We start from the raw sequence: 18,121 nt of genomic DNA, 5'->3' as shown, positions 1-18,121 counted from the left end.
AAAGTATCTTTATAATAGTCATGATCTCTGAGTAACTCTAATTCAGAACACCAAGGCTTGAACTGTTGTAGAAGTGCCAGGTAGAAAAACTCTCTTTTCTCAGACGTTTTACAACTAACTTTTCTGTGGTTTAATAAACTTCCTTTTGTATGTTGAACTAAGCAACCGTCACAACCTAGTACTCCATATTTTCCTTCATCTATGTTTTCTGTGATATTGTTTCTATAGTGTAGATTATTTCATAAAGAGAGACGTTTTCCAGATGTTGACTCCTTCTTGGAAAGTAAGTATCCAACATGTTCATTTTTACAATATCTGTACTTTGCGGCTCAAACTCTGCAAGGTACTGTATTTCTGTGAAAGACTTCAGGTCTCTGTTGTGCATGCTTACAAGGCCTAGAATTCCCCTAGACTTTGAGTACAAACTAACTGAGCTTAACTGATCATACCATTCACAGGCACTTATCTCTCTATTAGAATGCTTCTTCGAGTTAAAGCTGTACAATTTCTTGGTTAGAGACTTTTCTGCAGAAATCTCCTTCCACATCTCCTTCATCTCTGTGTTCTCTGATTTTGTAATTTATGAAGTTGCATAATGAGCAACAGCAATAGAGGTCTCTGCAATAAACTGTATATCCATATCCAGATTCCACTTTTTCAGAATGACTGGATTGTAGTAATTAATATACTTCAAAGTCTCTCTTCTTCTCAAGTTATATGGTTTTTTCAGAGATTTTCTTGTCAATGTATGTTGGACGGCAGATAATAAGCTGTTTATTCTCCCTTGGAAATTACAGGTCTTGAAAATTCTAAAAACAACACCTTGTACAAAATGTTCATTTGCATCTGTATTTTGACAACAGTACTTGCCCCATCTATCAGTTTGAAACTGTAGAAGTTGCTGTTTGAGACCTTTATCATCCATCTTTTGGGATGGTGCATTTAACATACTGTTTTATAAAAGACTGTACAGACTCATCACTGTTGGTTCCAAACTTCAGGCATCCTCTATCAATATCAGCATGTGAATATAAGGAACACATTTTGCTTGGTACTGTATACGCCAAAAGAAATCAGTAACTTCACCAAGAGGAGTATTACATTTGTTGCAAATGAAAGACAGCATCCAAAGAGCAAAATTCTCCTGTTGTCTTCAAATGGATGTCCTTTATGTTAGAGTTTGCTGCTCTTAAAAACCCAAGAAATTATTCCATGCATACTCTACACAACTAAGAGTCGCAAACCAAGTAGGTGTACCTAAGTTTTGCAACATACATTAAGTTCTGTGTCAGGACCGGAGCCGAGGATTATGCTCAACCTTTCTTTCCTTTTTATTAACAGCAGACGTTCAAAGTAAACCACATTTCCCTAAACACCATGGGAAAAAACTACAAATGCCCAACAGTCAATCAATATCCTTCAGTGTTCCAATAATATGCTCCTTCCCCTCATTTCCTGCTCGGCGAAAGATAAGTCCTCTCGTAGTTTTTTCTATCTTTTTTCTTCGCCATTTTGAAGTATTTATTGTTTCTGTGCTCTGTGATATTGTTTTTCATTGAAGGTAACACGGCTACAGGAGCACGTTCATCACTCCATTCACGGCTACTTCCCTCCAGGCAACTTGCTGCAGGGAGATCCTCGTACTTGCAGAGGACAGGACAGTGTCAAGACGTGTACCATGCATCACATTGATCCGTGAGGCAGACGCTCGGAATCTGACGAGAGAAGCGCTCTGTCCGCAGAAACGTTTGAAATCCCCAACCGCCTCAGAAGCCCAGACGACCCAATCCGGGGTCTGTACTTCATAACCAGTGTATTTTAGGCAGCGGCCTGAAAGGGTAAGTAACAAAGGCCTTTAAGGCTCTCCCTCTTGGTTTGCCTATCTCGCATGAGCGCCGCAAACCTCTGCGGGTCGTTCCCAGGGGAGTAAGATATGCCGGTTTAAATATTGCTGTTCCTACCCAGTCCCGTTCCTCCAGTGCTTGGGCACACTCCTGACTGTCAATCCCCACTATCATACCTTAGTGCAATCATGCAGTCAGATGAATAAGTGGAGAAGGAAACCATATTGGTCCTCCCCTTCGACAATGAGTTCTGTGAGGCTGTAGACACCTCCATACATTACACAGTGGCTGCAGCCATCAAGCCTCTGGAGAGGCGCCTGCTACATCTGGCATACACCTGCCTAATCCCCATGAACCTTTCTCTTCTCCCATCTACCGGCTCGTCTGCGGGCAGTGAACAGGCACTGCATTGTCATCCCAAACGCAGGTTAGATGTCGGGGTGGACACAACAGTTTTTGACAGGGTAAAACAGGCACTTCTAGAGCACCCGCATCCCCCCTTAATTCCATCCTCTTTGGACGCCATGCATACTGAAGGAGACCCCCTTTCCACCCTTCCCTTGGTGGATGCTGATGATGATGATTCTCAGGGTGAATCCAATATTGAGACGGGCCCATCCAGGCCTTGGAGACCATCCCAAAATCTTTCTGATCTGCCCCAAACCACAGGATCATCCAATATGCTACATCCAGATGACCTAGTTCATCCTCGATCCTCAGAGTGGTTCCCTTTGGACAAGGTCAGTACATACGTTGCTGGCCGTTTGTGGAAACCCCTGGAGAAGGAGTTTCGCACATAATTAAGAGCAGAATGCCTTCGCCCATCCTTGCCCGGCAAAGTCTTCTCTACCCATGATATTGATTTAAAAAATGGCCACGTTCCTACAACTGTTTATTCGGGACCCAAAGAAAGGGTTTGACAGTCGTCGAAGGCCTGACAGGATAATCTTTTGGATATCACAGGGCCCCTCACCAAAATATTGGAACTGGCTGAACAGGCAAAGGCCTTGGGCAACCCCTTGTCTCCCGAATCTGTATCAGGCTGGGCCCAAAGGGAGATAATCTTTCTAGGGAATGCTAACTGCACCCTCTCGGCTGAGACACACAGATCTCTCCTGATTAAAGTGGATCCCAAACTTCCAAGGTGGGGGCAATTGCGCAGGGAGTCCGATTCGGAGAGCCATTCGTAAGAGAGTTGTCAAAGTTCATGGCCACCTTCACCTCACTTGATAAAGGTCAATCTTCAATCAAAAAGGTTTTCAGCTGCACCTTTTCATTGCGGCCGGTAATGGGAGAGGGCGCTTGACCAGCCAGTTCTACATCTAAGCCCCCACCAGATGACAAGCCCCACGCAGGGGCCAACCCCATTATGGAGAATTCTTCCCCACCAGACAAGTACAACAACCGTGCAGAGGCACCAAAGTGACATTCTGAGGACAACCTCAGGAATCTCAAACCAGTGAGTGTTCTGACTGGGACCTTCCTACCAGTGGGGGTCGACTGGCTTAGTTCATCAAAAACTGAGAATCCCTTAGTCAAATGCCTGGGTTCTCCAGACAATCTGTGGGTTTCAGGTAGAGTTCTATGGCTCTCGCGTTCAGCCCTCGCGCCCACACCCTTTGTTTTTTTCTCAGTCTCAGGAAGCCCTCATGGATCAAGAAGTACGAGAACTGCTCCACAAGGCCACAATAGCCCCAACTTCACTTCATCCTTGGGGCTTCCTGATTAATCTTTTCATAGTGGACAAATGGGACAGCGGGTAACGCCCAGTTATCAATCTGAGAGAATTCAGTGGCTGGTTAGAATATCGCCATTTCAAGATGAAAATTCTCCATCTTCTCCGCGATCTGTTGCGTCCCAATGATTGGATGGTACTCCTCGATCTTCCGGGCGCTTATCTGATGATTCCAATTTTTCCTCCCCATTGTCACTTCTTACAATTCCAGTGGACGGGACAGGTTTACAAATTCACGACTCTCCTGTTTGGTCTCTCATCAATGTTGCAATATTAGGAGCCCATTTAGACAGTGGAGCTATGGCTTCAAAGGCTTTCTCCCTAGGGACTAGACTTGAGGATATTATTATTGCGGCCGACTGGTCATCAGACTCTATGTTCAAAAGGTTCTATTTCAAACCAGTAGTCGACATGGCGTCTTTGGTGGTAGACAAGCTTTACACGAGCATAATCTTTACCTCTGGTCCTGATATAGAATGAAAAATTTCCTCGCTATCGTAATGGAAAGTTTCAATTCTATTAAGGACACATAGGCGAGGATTATTCCCTCCCAAACATTATGACCCTCATTACAACCCTGGTGGTTGGTGTTAAAGTGGCGGTAATACCGCCAACAGGCCGGCTGTAAAAAAAATGGGATCACGACCATTGCGGTAACCGTCAACAGACAGGCGGAAGACAATGTACCGCCCACACTATTACAAGGCACCAATCTGCCAGCTTTTCCGGGGCGGTACCAACGCCATCAAAAGCACGGTGGAAACAGAACACAGAAGGGAAACCACTCACCTTTCGACATCCAAGGAAGAACTAGGACACCATGGAGCCCGAATTGCAGATCCTACCCATGTTGCTGTATCTATTAATACACCACGAAGTGGAAAGAAGGCGGCAACGACAGCGGTGAGTACTGCAGCTAGCACACAGGGGAGTGGAGGAGGGAAAAGAGGGTGACACACACGCGCGACACGCAACCCTCCTGCCCCCAACCCACAACAACATACACACACACATATCCAATAACAACACAGATACACCCCGTCACCCCCTGGAAGAACGCAAGGACAAAACGAAATTAGTTTAACTTGTGTTACATTGGAACAATCAGATAGATCAATAGAACAGCAAATAATCAGTATATACAAATATTTACTTCAAGTACACAAGTCCGTACACTGTCCCATGACATGTCCGTGGACCAGTGGTTCCAAAAAGCATGGGCAAAGCCCACACATGATACCTGCCTCAAAACAGGGAGAACACTGCAGGGGCATCAGGTTGGAAAAAAACAGGCACCTCAGGGGGAAGGGTTGGGGGGGCACCTCAGCCGGATGATGGTTCGACACCACTGCTCCTTGAGGGGGCTCCATGCCCACTGCTTGGTCCCTGGGAGTGCAAAGCCACAGTCTCTCAAGTCTCTCAAGTGGGTGTACTGCCCACTGCTTGGTCCTGGGGAGTGCAAAGGCACGGTCACTCAAATCTCTCAAGTGGGTGCACTGCCCACTGCTTGCTCCTGGGGAGTGAAAAGCCACAGACTCTTAAGTGGGTGGTTTGCCCACATGCTCTAGAGGGGGCTTTGTGCCCAGTGTGCTTCATCCTGCCAAGAATAGGGGGAGTAGATGCATTTCTCCACTGGTTCTGGAGGGGGCTTTGTGCCCAGTGTGCTTCATCCTGCCAAGGAATGCGTGAGTGGATGCATTTCTCCACTGGTTCTGGAGGGGGCTTTGTGCCCAGTGTGCTTCATCCTGCCAAGGATAGGGGGAGTAGATGCATTTCTCCACTGGTTCTGGAGGGGGCTTTGTGCCCAGTGTGCTTCATCCTGCCAAGGATAGGGTGAGTGGATGCCTTTCTCCACTGGTTCTGGAGGGGCCTTTGTGCCCAGTGTGCTTCATCCTGCCAAGTACTGGGTGAGTGGATGCATTTCTCCACTGGTTCTGGAGGGGGCTTTGTGCCCAGTGTGCTCCATCCTGCCAAGGATAGGGTGAATGGATGCCTTTCTCCACTAGTTCTGGAGGGGGCTTGGTGCCCAGTGATGCTGCACCGGGGGTGTGGAAGTTGACATCCTCTCACCTGGGTGTCTTAGCCACGCGATGTACCTGGAACAGGTAGCATGATACTCCATGGAGGCAGAGCAACACTCCATCCTGCAGCGTCTTTGGCTGCCAATTGCTGGTTTGTGTCAGTGCTGGGGGTGAGGTCTCAAGTGGCGTGTTCATGGTCCAGGACGTCACCTGCAGACTCTGACGGCTGCCCACTGGGGAAGGGGCTGACGTCCGACAGAGTGGCATCAGCTACGCCCATGGCGGTGCTGATGGCTGCGGCTGAGATGCTGCCAGCGCTGGCCGTGGTGCAAGTGACTGTTGTGGTGGATGGAGACACAATACCGTCTCCGGCAGCCTCAGATGGCTGATCCTTGGGAAGGATGCTGCAGCCTGACGTTGTGGCAGCGGCGGTGCAGGTGGCTGTCGGAGCAGCGGTGGTGACTGTGGTGCATGTGGCTGGCATCCCTAATGATATGGTGGTCATCAGCCCCTCATCAGGAGACATCGTGCCCTGAGGTGACGTGCCCTTTGGCTTGTGGCCCTTCCCTATCTTGACAATCGCTGTAGGGACCTTGGCACTGTCCACTCGGTGTTTGGGTGAGGACTTGCTGGGTGGGTATTGTGACTGCCCCCTGCTGGAAGCCGGCCCCTTTTTGATCTTTGCAGGTGGTGGAATAGGGTGGTCCTTCTTTTCTGTCGATGGCACACTGGCAGCTCTGACGGGTGCCCCCTTAGATCATACTGGACTAGCAGGGACCACAGCGGATGCAGATTTGGTGGCTAAGGTGCTGCGCTGGGATCTAGACATCCTGGCCCTAGGGGAAGGACGGGGGGAGGTGTAGAGAAGAGGTTAATGTTAGCTAGGAAAATGTTTTTTAGACACACAAGGACGGGAAGATGGAGGGGATGTGGGAGTGGAGGAAGAGGTAGTGGTTGTAGGAGGTGTACGTCTGATGAGTTTGGGTGAAAGTGCATGGGCTGGAGGCTGTTGTGAGATGGATGGCTGTTGAGTGGGTGTGTGCCTGCGTTTGTGTACTTTGGGAGGAGGGCTCTCAGACACACTGGGAGAGGACACAGGGGATGTGTGAATGGTAGTGGGGGGGTGACTGCACGTGAGCGGTGTGTAGTGATGGGCGTGCTGGTGATGGAGGCCATGGCTGATGATGTAGTGCATGCAGGTGTGAGTGGAGACGAGACTGGGAGGTAGGTGGAAGACGAGGAGGAGGAGGGGGACACAGTGGAGGCAGTGGATGTTGGTATGTGTGCATGGGTATGGTACTTGTGTGAGTGCCTGTGGGATGTGTGGTGCTTATGTTTTCCTGAGCCACTTTTGTGTGTTGATGTGTGTGCATGCTGGTCTGATGGTTTGCTTGGGATAGGCTGATGTAGAGGGGATTGGGTCTGGGTAGTGGAAGTTGGAGGGGGGAGGTTGGACACAGGGACAATGGCTGCCAACAGTGCTGAGGCCAGAGCCTGAAATGCTCTATGCTGGGCTGCCACGCCAGAATGAATGCCCTCCAGGTATGCATTTGTTTGCTGCAAATGCCCCTTGACACCCTGGATGTCATTCAGAATGGTTGACTGCCCAACAGTGAGGGATCTCAGGAGGTCAATAGCCTCCTCCCTGAGGGCAGCAGGGCTGACTGGGGCAGGGCCTGAAGTGCCTGGGGTGAAGGAGATGCCCACCCTCCTGGGTGAGCGGGCACGGGAAACATGCCGAGGGACTGCTAGGAGGGCGGTGCTGGTAGGGGGGGGCACGGAGGTGTCCACCACCGCCAGGGAGCTTCCATCAGAGGAGGAGTCGCTGGTATCCCCTCCTGTCCCCATCGTGGAGCTCCCCTTGCCCTCCATCCCACTGGTGCCTTCACCCTCTGTGGATTCACACTCCTGGGCCATGTGGGATGCAGCTCCCTCCATTGCCGGTGCCTCCGCTCCTCCCCCAGATGATGCTAATGCACACAAGGATAGGGTGACAAAACAAGAAGGGGGAAAGACAGAGGACACACATGGTCAATGCCAGCAACACCACTACCGTTGGCGGACACAACATACATGGAGCAGCCCTATGCACTAGGCCATGCACTACCAGTTAGTTGGAAAGTCACCAGGCCATGGGGTACAAGGTCTAACACCATTTGCTGCACACCTGGAACCCTCAGAAGCCTGCCCAGTAGTAGATGCCTACTAAAAATATTGTGGTTGGAGTGCCTCAGAGACTGCCCAACAAGGGACCTACCCTGCCACCTTCGCCTTGGCCTAGGGGAACCCACAGCCCACATCCCCCACCCAGACACTTCGTAAAGCATGCAGAGACAGCTTTATGACACTGTACTCACCCCCTTGTGGCTGCTGTGATGGCCTCAAGCACCATTCCAACTCAGGATAGGCCACCGCCAGGATGCAGAACATCAGGGTGGTCATGGTGCTACGGGCACCCCTTCCACGTTAGGAGGCCAGCCCCATCTGGGCCTCCGCCGTCTTCTTGCTCCAGCGGCGCAGGTCCTCCCATCTCTTGCGGCAGTGGGTGCTCCGTCTATGATAGACCCCAGGGTCCGCACTTCCTTGGCGATGGAACGCCAAATAACCCTTCTTCTGGTGGCCGCTGACCTAGAGGAAAGGTACAGGAGGAAAGGACATTACTCACCTGTCCGGCCCGTCTGACTAATTGGCCACCAGTTCCCACCCAGGCCCTGACGCACATACACTGACCATCCTCACATGCAGCCCTTAGCCTCCCCCCACATGTATCTTCCATGCACACCACTCCAAACAGGCATTGCCCATGCATCATGCTCACAGTGTACTCACCTGTTTGTCGGAAGGACCGTAGATTAGCGTGTACTGGGGGATGACCCCGTCCACCAGTTTGTCCAACTCCTCTGCGGTGAAGGCAGGGGCCTTTTCCCCAAACACTCGAGCCATTGTGGCTTCCAGACTGAGGTCACAGCAGCACTTGCAGTGTAGGTCCTCTCCTGTTGAAGGTCAGGTATCAAGTGAGTGAACAGATAGAAAATGGCGGTCACGTCCGTGGCGGTGCGTACCGTCACCGCCGGCGTACATCGCCATTGGCTCCTGGAACCCATAGGACCCAATGATAACCAATGCTGAATTACGCGGCGGTCTTCGACCGCCTACCGCAACGCAGCACAGTGCCAGCGTAGTTACCTCATTTTCCCTTGTCCCTCCTCACAAGTCAGGCAGCCGCAATTTCAGGGGGGCACATGGCATGGCACCTAACTGCGTAACAGCACATTTTGCCACATATACGGACTAACTACACCACACACGGATTTACTCACATTACTGCAAACACACTTGTGCAACCTATGTGGTACATGACCCTCTGCTCACCGTTCTCCCCCATAGGCCACAACCGCTGAGGCAGATGATGAAATAGCGGCATCATCCGGTGTACAGACCCCTAGTGGACCTGTCGACAATGGAAGACATGCACATCATAATCACCTACAGACTTGATCGTGCCACAATCCAAGACCTGTGTGCCCAATTGGAGCCAGACCTGATGTCATCTATCTGCCATCCCACAGGAATCCCCCCACTAATTCAGGTCCTGTCAGTGCTCCATTTCCTGGGAAGTGGCTCCTTTCAAACAAGAGTGGTCATGGCATCAGGGATGTCTCAGCCAATGTTTTCTAACGTGTTGACCAGAGTGTTGTCTGCCCTGCTGAAACACATGCACAGCTACATCGTGCTCCCCCAGGTGGAGGATTTGCCCACAGTGAAGGCTGACTTTTATGCCCTGGGACATATCCCCAACATCATTGGTGCCATTGATGGTACACATGTGGCATTTGTCCCCCCCGCAGAAATGAACAAGTGTACAGAAATAGAAAAAGCTACCATTTGATGAATGTGCAGATGGTGTGTTTGGCGGACCAGTACATCTCCCATGTGAATGCCAAGTATCCTGGCTCTGTGCATGACGCCTACATTTTGAGGAATAGCAGTATCCCTTATGTGATGGGCCAACTCCAGAGGCACTGGGTGTGGCTAATATTTGAGCCCAAGGCCTCTACACAGTATGAGTATGTAGGAAGTTGGCTCTGTATGCACTATTTCAAAGTAAGGAATAGTATGCACAGAGTCCAAGGGTTCCCCTTAGAGGTAAGATGGTGGCAAAAAAAGATAATTCTAATGCTCTATTTTGTGGTAGTGTGGTCGAGCAGTAGGCTTATTAGAGGAGTAGTGTTAAGCATTTGTTGTACACACACAGGCAATAAATGAGGAACACACACTCAGAGACAATTCCAGGCCAATAGGTTTTTGTATAGAAAAATATACTTCTTAGTTTATTTTAAGAACCACAGGTTCAAGATTTACATGCAATACTTCAAATGAAAGGTATTGCAGGTAGGTACTTTAGGAACTTTGAATTAGCAAAATAGCATATACAGTTTTCACATAAATCACATAAAGCTATTTTAAAACTAGACACTGTGCAATTTTCAACAGTTCCTGGGGGGAGTAAGAGTTTGTTAGTTTTTGCAGGTAAGTAAACCATCTATGGGGTTCAAGTTTGGGTCCAAGGTAACCCACCGTTGGGGGTTCAGAGCAACCCCAAAGTTACCACACCAGCAGCTCAGGGCCGGTCAGGTGCAGAGGTCAAAGTGGTGCCCAAAACGCATAGGCTTCAATGGAGAAGGGGGTGCCCCGGTTCCAGTCTGCCAGCAGGTAAGTACCCGCGTCTTCGGAGGGCAGACCAGGGGGGTTTTGTAGGGCACCGGGGGACACACAAGTCCACACCGAAAGTACACCCTCAGCGGCAGATGGGCGGCCGGGTGCAGTGTGCAAACAAGCGTCGGGTTCTCAATAGGAATCAATGGGAGACCATGGGGTCTCTTCAGCGATGCAGGCAGGCAAGGGGGGGCGCTCCTCGGGGTAGCCACCACCTGGGCAAGGGAAAGGGCCACCGGGGGGTCGCTCCTGCACTGGAGTTCGGATCCTTCAGGTCCTGGGGGCTGCGGGTGCAGTGTCCCTACCAGGCGTCGGGTTCTTAGAAGCAGGCAGTCGCGGTCAGTGGGAGCCTCGGGATTCCCTCTGCAGGCGTCGCTGTGGGGGGTCAGGGGGGGCAACTCTGGCTACTCACGGTCTCGCAGTCGCCGGGGAGTCCTCCCTGAAGTGATTGTTCTCCACAAGTCGAGCCGGGGGCGTCGGGTGCAGAGTGCCAAGTCTCACGCTTCCGGCGGAAAACGCAAGTTGTTTCAAAGTTGCTTCTTTGTTGCAAAGTTGCAGTCTTTGGTGAACAGAGCCGCTGTCCTCGGGAGTTCTTGGTCCTTCTAGATGCAGGGCAGTCCTCTGAGGCTTCAGAGGTCGCTGGTCCCTGTGGAAAGCGTCGCTGGAGCAGTGTCTTTAGAAGTGGGGAGACAGGCCGGTAGAGCTGGGGCCAAAGCAGTTGGTGTCTCCGTCTTCTCTGCAGGGTTTTTCAGCTTAGCAGTCCTCTTCTTCTTAGGTTGCAGGAATCTCCGTTCCTAGGTTCTGGGGATCCCCTAAATACTGAATTTAGGGGGGTGTTTAGGTCTGGGGGGTTAGTAGCCAATGGCTACTAGCCCTGAGGGTGGCTACACCCTCTTTGTGCCTCCTCCCTGAGGGGAGGGGGCACATCCCTAATCCTATTGGGGGAATCCTCCATCTGCAAGATGGAGGATTTCTAAAAGTCAGAGTCACCTCAGCTCAGGACACCTTAGGGGCTGTCCTGACTGGCCAGTGACTCCTCCTTGTTTTTCTCATTATCTCCTCCGGCCTTGCCGCCAAAAGTGTGGCCGTGGCCGGAGGGGGCGGGCAACTCCACTAGCTGGAGTGCCCTGGGGTGCTGTAACAAAGTGGGTGAGCCTTCATGGCTCACCGCCAGGTGTTACAGGCCCTGCAGGGGGAGGTGTGAAGCACCTCCACCCAGTACAGGCTTTGTTACTAGCCACAGAGTGACAAAGGCACTCTCCCCATGTGGCCAGCAACATGTCTGGTGTGTGGCAGGCTGCTAAAACTAGTCAGCCTACACGGATAGTCAGTTAAGGTTTCAGGGGGCACCGCTAAGGTGCCCCTGGGGTGTTTGTTACAATAAAATGTACACTGGCATCAGTGTGCATTTATTGTGCTGAGAAGTTTGATACCAAACTTCACAGTTTTCAGTGTAGCCATTATGGTGCTGTGGAGTTCGTGCATGACAGACTCCAAGACCATATACTCTTATGGCTACCCAGCACTTACAATGTCTAAGGTTTTGCTTAGACACTGTAGGGGCATAGTGCTCATGCACTTATGCCCTCACCTATGGTATAGTGCACCCTGCCTTAGGGCTGTAAGGCCTGCTAGAGGGATGACTTATCTATACTACATAGGCAGTGTGAGGTTGGCATGGCACCCTGAGGGGAGTGCCATGTTGACTTTGTCGTTTTCTCCCCACTAGCACACACAAGCTGGCAAGCAGTGTGTCTGTGCTGAGTGAGGGGTCCCCAGGGTGGCATAAGATATGCTACAGCCCTTAGAGACCTTCCCTGGCATCAGGGCCCTTGGTACCAGGGGTACCAGTTACAAGGGACTTACCTGGATGCCAGGGTGTGCCAACTGTGGAAACAAAAGTACAGGTTAGGGAAAGAACACTAGTGCTGGGGCCTGGTTAGCAGGCCTCAGCACACTTTCAAATAAAAACTTAGCATCAGCAAAGGCAAAAAGTCAGGGGGTAACCATGCCAAGGAGGCATTTCCTTACAGAGTAGGTGTTTGGGTGTGGGGTAGTCCCTAAAGGTTAGTGTGTGTCTAACAGTTATCCCTCAACATTTGCAGGTGACTCTCGTTACCCCAACCTCCCATGGCTACTAACCCCCGTGAGGAATGCCAGGACAAGGGCAGAGGACCGCTACAATGAGGCACATGGGCGAACTAGGCGTAGACGTTCGGCCTACTAAAGGCCAGATTCCGGTGCCTCCATCTAACAGGTGGCTCCCTATGCTACTCACCGAAGAAGGTGTGCCAGATAATCGTGGCATGCTGCATGTTGCACAACCTGGCATTGCGACGCCAAGTGCATTTTCTGCAGGAGGATGAGCATGGTGATGAACTTGTGGCAGTGGTGGAGCCTGTGGACAGTGAGGAAGAGGAGGCAGAGGAAGAAGATATCGACAACCGAACGAACATCATCATGCAGTACTTCCAGTGACACACAGCTAAGAGACTGTAACTCCTCGTCACATTTCTGAATACTGTAGGACATTGTATAAGTCAGCCTCTTAATCTCTGTCTATGGACACTGACAATTCACTTTGGATTTCAATTTTTCAGATCTGGGTAACTCATTCTGCCTTCTGCCATATGTACTGCTGGCCAACAACTGTCATACATTGGTATGAACAAATGAACATTTACATTGCTATTTGTTGCTGATGTTGTAATAATACATTTGTGAAAGATCAGACTGACACCAGATTGGTTTGTGATTAAAGGGTGTTTATTTAGGGGCTAATGAGTATAGGAGTATGTGCAAGGGGCTTGGGTGATGGTGGAGGAAGGTCCATAGTAGAGTCCAGTCTCTTGGTATCACAGGTGCATTGTGCAATGGGGCATAGGAAGGGGAGTAATGGCAGTTCAAATTGGACAGGGTGACATAGTGGGACTGAAGGGTGACAATCAAGAGAGTCTTATTTCCTGGCGGGGGGTCTTGGCAATGTTCTTTGTCTTCTGCCTGGATCGCAGGGACCGTTTGCGGGGTGGTTCTCCTTCTGCAGAGGGTGGGGTGCTGGTGGCCTGTTGTTCATGTGGCTGGGCCTCCTGTCCACTAGCACCGGCGGAGATGGAGGGTTGTCCCTCGATTTGGCTAGTGTCAGGGGCCCTTTGTTGTGCCACTGCCTCCCTCATGGTCTTGCCTATGTCAGCCAGCACCCCTGCTATGGTGACCAGGATGGTGTAAATGTTGGTGAGGTCCTCCCTGATCCCCATGTGTTGTCCCACCTGGAGCCGCTGGGTCTCCTGAAACTTGGCCAGTACTGTGCCCATGGTCTCCTGGGAATGGTGGAATGCTCCTATGATGTTTGATAGTGTCTCGTGGAGGGTCGGTTCCCTAGGCCTGTCCTCCCCCTGTCAGACAGCATTCCTCCCAGTGTCCCTGTTGCCCTGTGCCTCTGTCCCCTGAACCATGTGCCCACTGACCCAAGGTCCCTGATTGTCCTGGGTTTGTGGGGTTGCCTGGGGTCCCTGTAGTGATGGGCACACTGCTGATTGACGTGTCCTTGGGACAGTGGCATGGGCCTGCTGGGTGGGTGCTGTGGTGGTGTTTCCTGAGGGGGGAGGTTCTATGGTGGCTTGGGACTGTGGCAGGGGAACCGACTGTCGAGAGGTCCCTGATGGGCCAGGCTGGTCATCTTGATCCAGGTGTGCAGAAATGCTGTCATCACTGTGGGCCTCTTCTTTGGGGGGACTGGATATGGCTGGCACCTCCTGTCCGATGACGTTGGGTAGGGGTCCTGTTGGGGTGTAAATGCATTGTTTTTTATCTGTGTGTGCCATCTTGTGCAATGGGTGTGTTTCCCTCCATTACTGTGCTTGCAATATCGCCTTGGCCCTTGTGTGAGTGGTGATTGTGTGCCCTGGGTGAGTCTCTCTATTGGACATGCTTTGCTGATGGGTGTACATGCATGTCTGTGATGGGTGTCCATGCATTGTTGTTGCATGGAGGGCTTGGTTGTGGGAGTGGTGGGTTGTGATGGTAGGGTGTGTGGGAGATGGTGGAGTCATGGGAGTGAGGGTGGGAGTATGTGATGGCATGCATGTAGGGTGGGGAATACAGTATTAAAATTGTGCCTTACCAGAGTCCAGTGCTCCTGCTACTTCTGCGAGGCCCTCAGGATGCATGATCGCCAAGACTTGCTCCTCCCATGTTGTTAGTTGTGGAGAGGAGGTGGCAGCCCACCGCCAGTCCTCTGTACTGCTACCTGGTGTCTTGATACCACGGAACGTACCTTCCCCGTAGGTCGTTCCACCTCTTCTTGATGTCATCCCTTGTTCTTGGATGCTTTCCCACGGCGTTGACCCTGTCCACAATTCTCTGCCATAGCTCCATCTTCCTAGCAATGGACGTCTGCTGCACCTGTGATCCGAATAGCTGTGGCTCTACCCGGATTGTTTCCTCTACCATGACCCTGAGCTCCTCCTCAGAATACCTGGGGTGTCTTTGAGGTGCCATGATGTGGTGTGAGTGATGTGTGAGGTGATGGTTGATGTGATGTGTGGGGTGATGTGTTGGGGTGTGTGGTGTGATGTGCGTGGATGGTGTATGAGTGATGGTGTTGTGTGCCTCTGGATGCTGGTGTGGTCTTTGCTTTTCTCTCTCTCTTTCAGTGTAGGGGGTTGTGGGTAATGTGGGTGTGTGTTTTATAGTGTTGTGAGTGTGTGGTGTGTGTATGTGTGTCAGGTGTGTGTAGTTTGAATTGTCCAATGTGGTTGTGTTTTGTAAGTGCGTGTGTATTTTGAGCGCAGCGGTGTGTACCGCCAATGGTTTACCGTGGTTGTAAGACTGCCGCATTGATTTGTGGGTCATGATACTGTGGGCGTATTCCTATTGGCATAACGGTGTGGGTTTTGTTTTCACCAGTTTATCACTGACCTTTGGTGTGGCGGACTTGTGTGGGTGTCTGTATAGTGGCGGAATTCTCAGTGTGGGTCATAATACCCGTTGTGGATTTCCGCCGCGGACATGGTATGTTGGCGGCCATCAGCACGGCGGTAAGCGGGATTTACCGCCAGGATTGTAATGAAGGCCTATATCTTTTCCCACCCAGAAACCAGTATAATATGTTCAGAGACGTGGTTGTGAGTAGGTACAAAGTTGTTTCTTTTTCACAAAATGTATACATGACGATGTTCTGCTATCGAATGTTGTTTTGTTGACTGTAGAAAGTTGAATATCATTTGTTTTTCAAGTGATTGATACTGTTTTCTCTGTTGTAGAAGATTTGAATTGTTTCATATAGGTTCTGTTTCTTAATTCAGTTTTGTGTTTTATTTTTCCCAGGCAATAAGGCAAATAAAGGCGAATAACTTGAACACGGTTTTCACCTCACATCAAGAAAGAGGAAGTGCCTGAGGGGACGCAACATATTATTGGAACATTGAATGACATTGATTGGCTGTTGGATAGTTGTAGTTTTTTTCCCATGGTGTTCTGGGAAATGTGGTTTAGTGTGCATCCTTAATAGAATTGAAACCTCTGGTTATGATAGCTAGGATTTTTTTTATTTTCCATGACGATGATACCAGTACTCATTAATACCATGTTGACATGCCATCATACTAATTAAATTGTATTCCAACTTTGAAGTTTGTCAACAAATTCCCTTGCAGAGATGTTTTGAAGATTAACTCCTTGTAACTGAGTAGCTGTTACATCTGATACCACTGATTGCGTGGAAATCTCAGAGGAGTACTCTGGGGCTCTCGCGAAAACAACATCTGGTTCGAAGGGGAGTGTGGACCTGGAAGGAGACCAACGTTGCAGGGCAGTAAAGGAGGAGAAGACACCGCGAGAAGGGGAGGAGAACAGAGAGGAAGTGATAGCGAGATAGAGAGACAGGATTTGAAAAACCCAGAAGCCGGAGACGTGGAACCAGCCGACAGCGACGACGAACCCAGGGAGATGGAGAGACGAACCCAGGGAGATGGGAGTAGAGAAGAGCAGCCGCTATCCAGGACAAAGCTCCTGGAAGACGCTGAAACCACTCGCCACATCCCAGGAGGGACGTGGCACCTACAGGTACGGGCGTGTTTCCAGAACCTGTATAATTATTTCAAACAAAAAGGGGGAGGGAGAAAAAACTAATCTGAGAGAGGTAAGAACCCCCTTTCAGAACATTTTTAAAAAAATTGTATTTACAATCACTAAAACACTGGGACACTTGAAAATCTGTGTACCATCCACAAACAGATGGTTTAGTGGAGAGGTACAACCGAACCATCAAGACAATCCTTAAAAAAACAATAGCCGACTCTGGATGTGACTGGGATAAAAAATGACCATTAGTCTTATATGCCATAAGAACCCATACACAGGCCTCAATGGGACACAGTCTCTTTGAGCTTGTATTTGGTCGACAACCCAGAAGCCTATTAGATATGGCCGCCGAAAGTTGGGAGGAAAAAGAGACTGAAGATAAAGAGAAACTAGAATACACACAACAATTGAAAGATCAACTACAGACAGTTTGGGAGGAAGTTAGAATACATTTAGCAGAGGCTCAGAGTAGACAGAAAAGATATTATAACCAGGGGACCTGCTTAAAAACCATAAAGGTGGGAGAAAAAGTCCTTATACTTTTGCCTAGTTCTGACAATAAGTTATTAGCAAAATGGCAAGGACCATATGAGATAATAGAACAAGTGAGTCCTGTCACTTATCATCTACAATTGTCTGAATCACCTAGAAGAACACAAATTTATCATATCAATCTGTTAAAAAAAATGGGAAGAGCATCTAAAAACAGGATTTTTCATAAACAAAGTAAAACCCCCAGACATAACTTTATGTCCACAACCAGAGAATTAGACTACGTGACTTCCTCACATAAATCCTCATATAACCACGGATCAACAACAGCAATTATTAAAGGTAGTAGAACAACATAAAGACCTCTTTTCCATAAATCCAGGCAAAACCTCACTGGTACATCATAAGATAAATACCACAGAAAGGAAAGTGGTCCGTCTTAAACCATCGCATTCCTGAAGCCCGTAAGAAACTGGTGGAACAAGAAGTACAAAGTATGTTACTGTTAGACTTTTCATCCTTGGCGTGGTCTCCCTTAACTTTTTGCCTCTGTTTCCCAGGTTGTCATTGTGTGCTGGACTCTGATTTTGCTGTTTTTGTTAGTCTGGACACTTTACCACTGCTAACCAGTGCTAACGTGCAAGTGCTCTTTTACTAAATGTGTATGTAATTAGCTTATCCATGATTGGCATATTTGATTTATTATTAAGTCCCTAGTACAGTGCACTAGAGGTGCCCAGGGCCCATAGATCAAATAATACTAGTGGGCCTGCAGCACTGGTTGTGCCACCCACATAAGTAGCTCTGTAATCATGTCTCAGACCTGCCATTGCAGTGTCTGTGTGAGTAGTTTTAACTGTAAATTCAACTTGGCAAGTGTACCCACTTGCCAGGCCTACACTTTCCCTTTCCTTACATGTCAGACACCCCTAAGGTAGGCCTTAGGTAGCCCCAAGGGCAGGGTGCAGTGTATGGTTAAGGTGGGACATATAGTAATGTGTTTTATATGTCCTGACAGTGAAATATTGCTAAATTTGTTTTTCACTGTTGCAAGGCCTGTCCCGCTCATAGGTTAACATGGGGGCTACCTTTAAATCTGATTAAAGTGTAGATTCCCTTTGGGAACGGATGGACATGTGGAGGTTGGGGTCTCTGAGCTCACAATTTAAAAATACATCTTTTAGTGAAGTTGATTTTAAGATTGTGTGTTTGAAAATGCCACTTTTAGAAAG

Source organism: Pleurodeles waltl, chromosome 8, assembly GCF_031143425.1.
Source record: "Pleurodeles waltl isolate 20211129_DDA chromosome 8, aPleWal1.hap1.20221129, whole genome shotgun sequence".
Classification (NCBI taxonomy): domain Eukaryota; kingdom Metazoa; phylum Chordata; class Amphibia; order Caudata; family Salamandridae; genus Pleurodeles; species Pleurodeles waltl.
Note: the sequence above shows the minus strand (reverse complement) of the source record.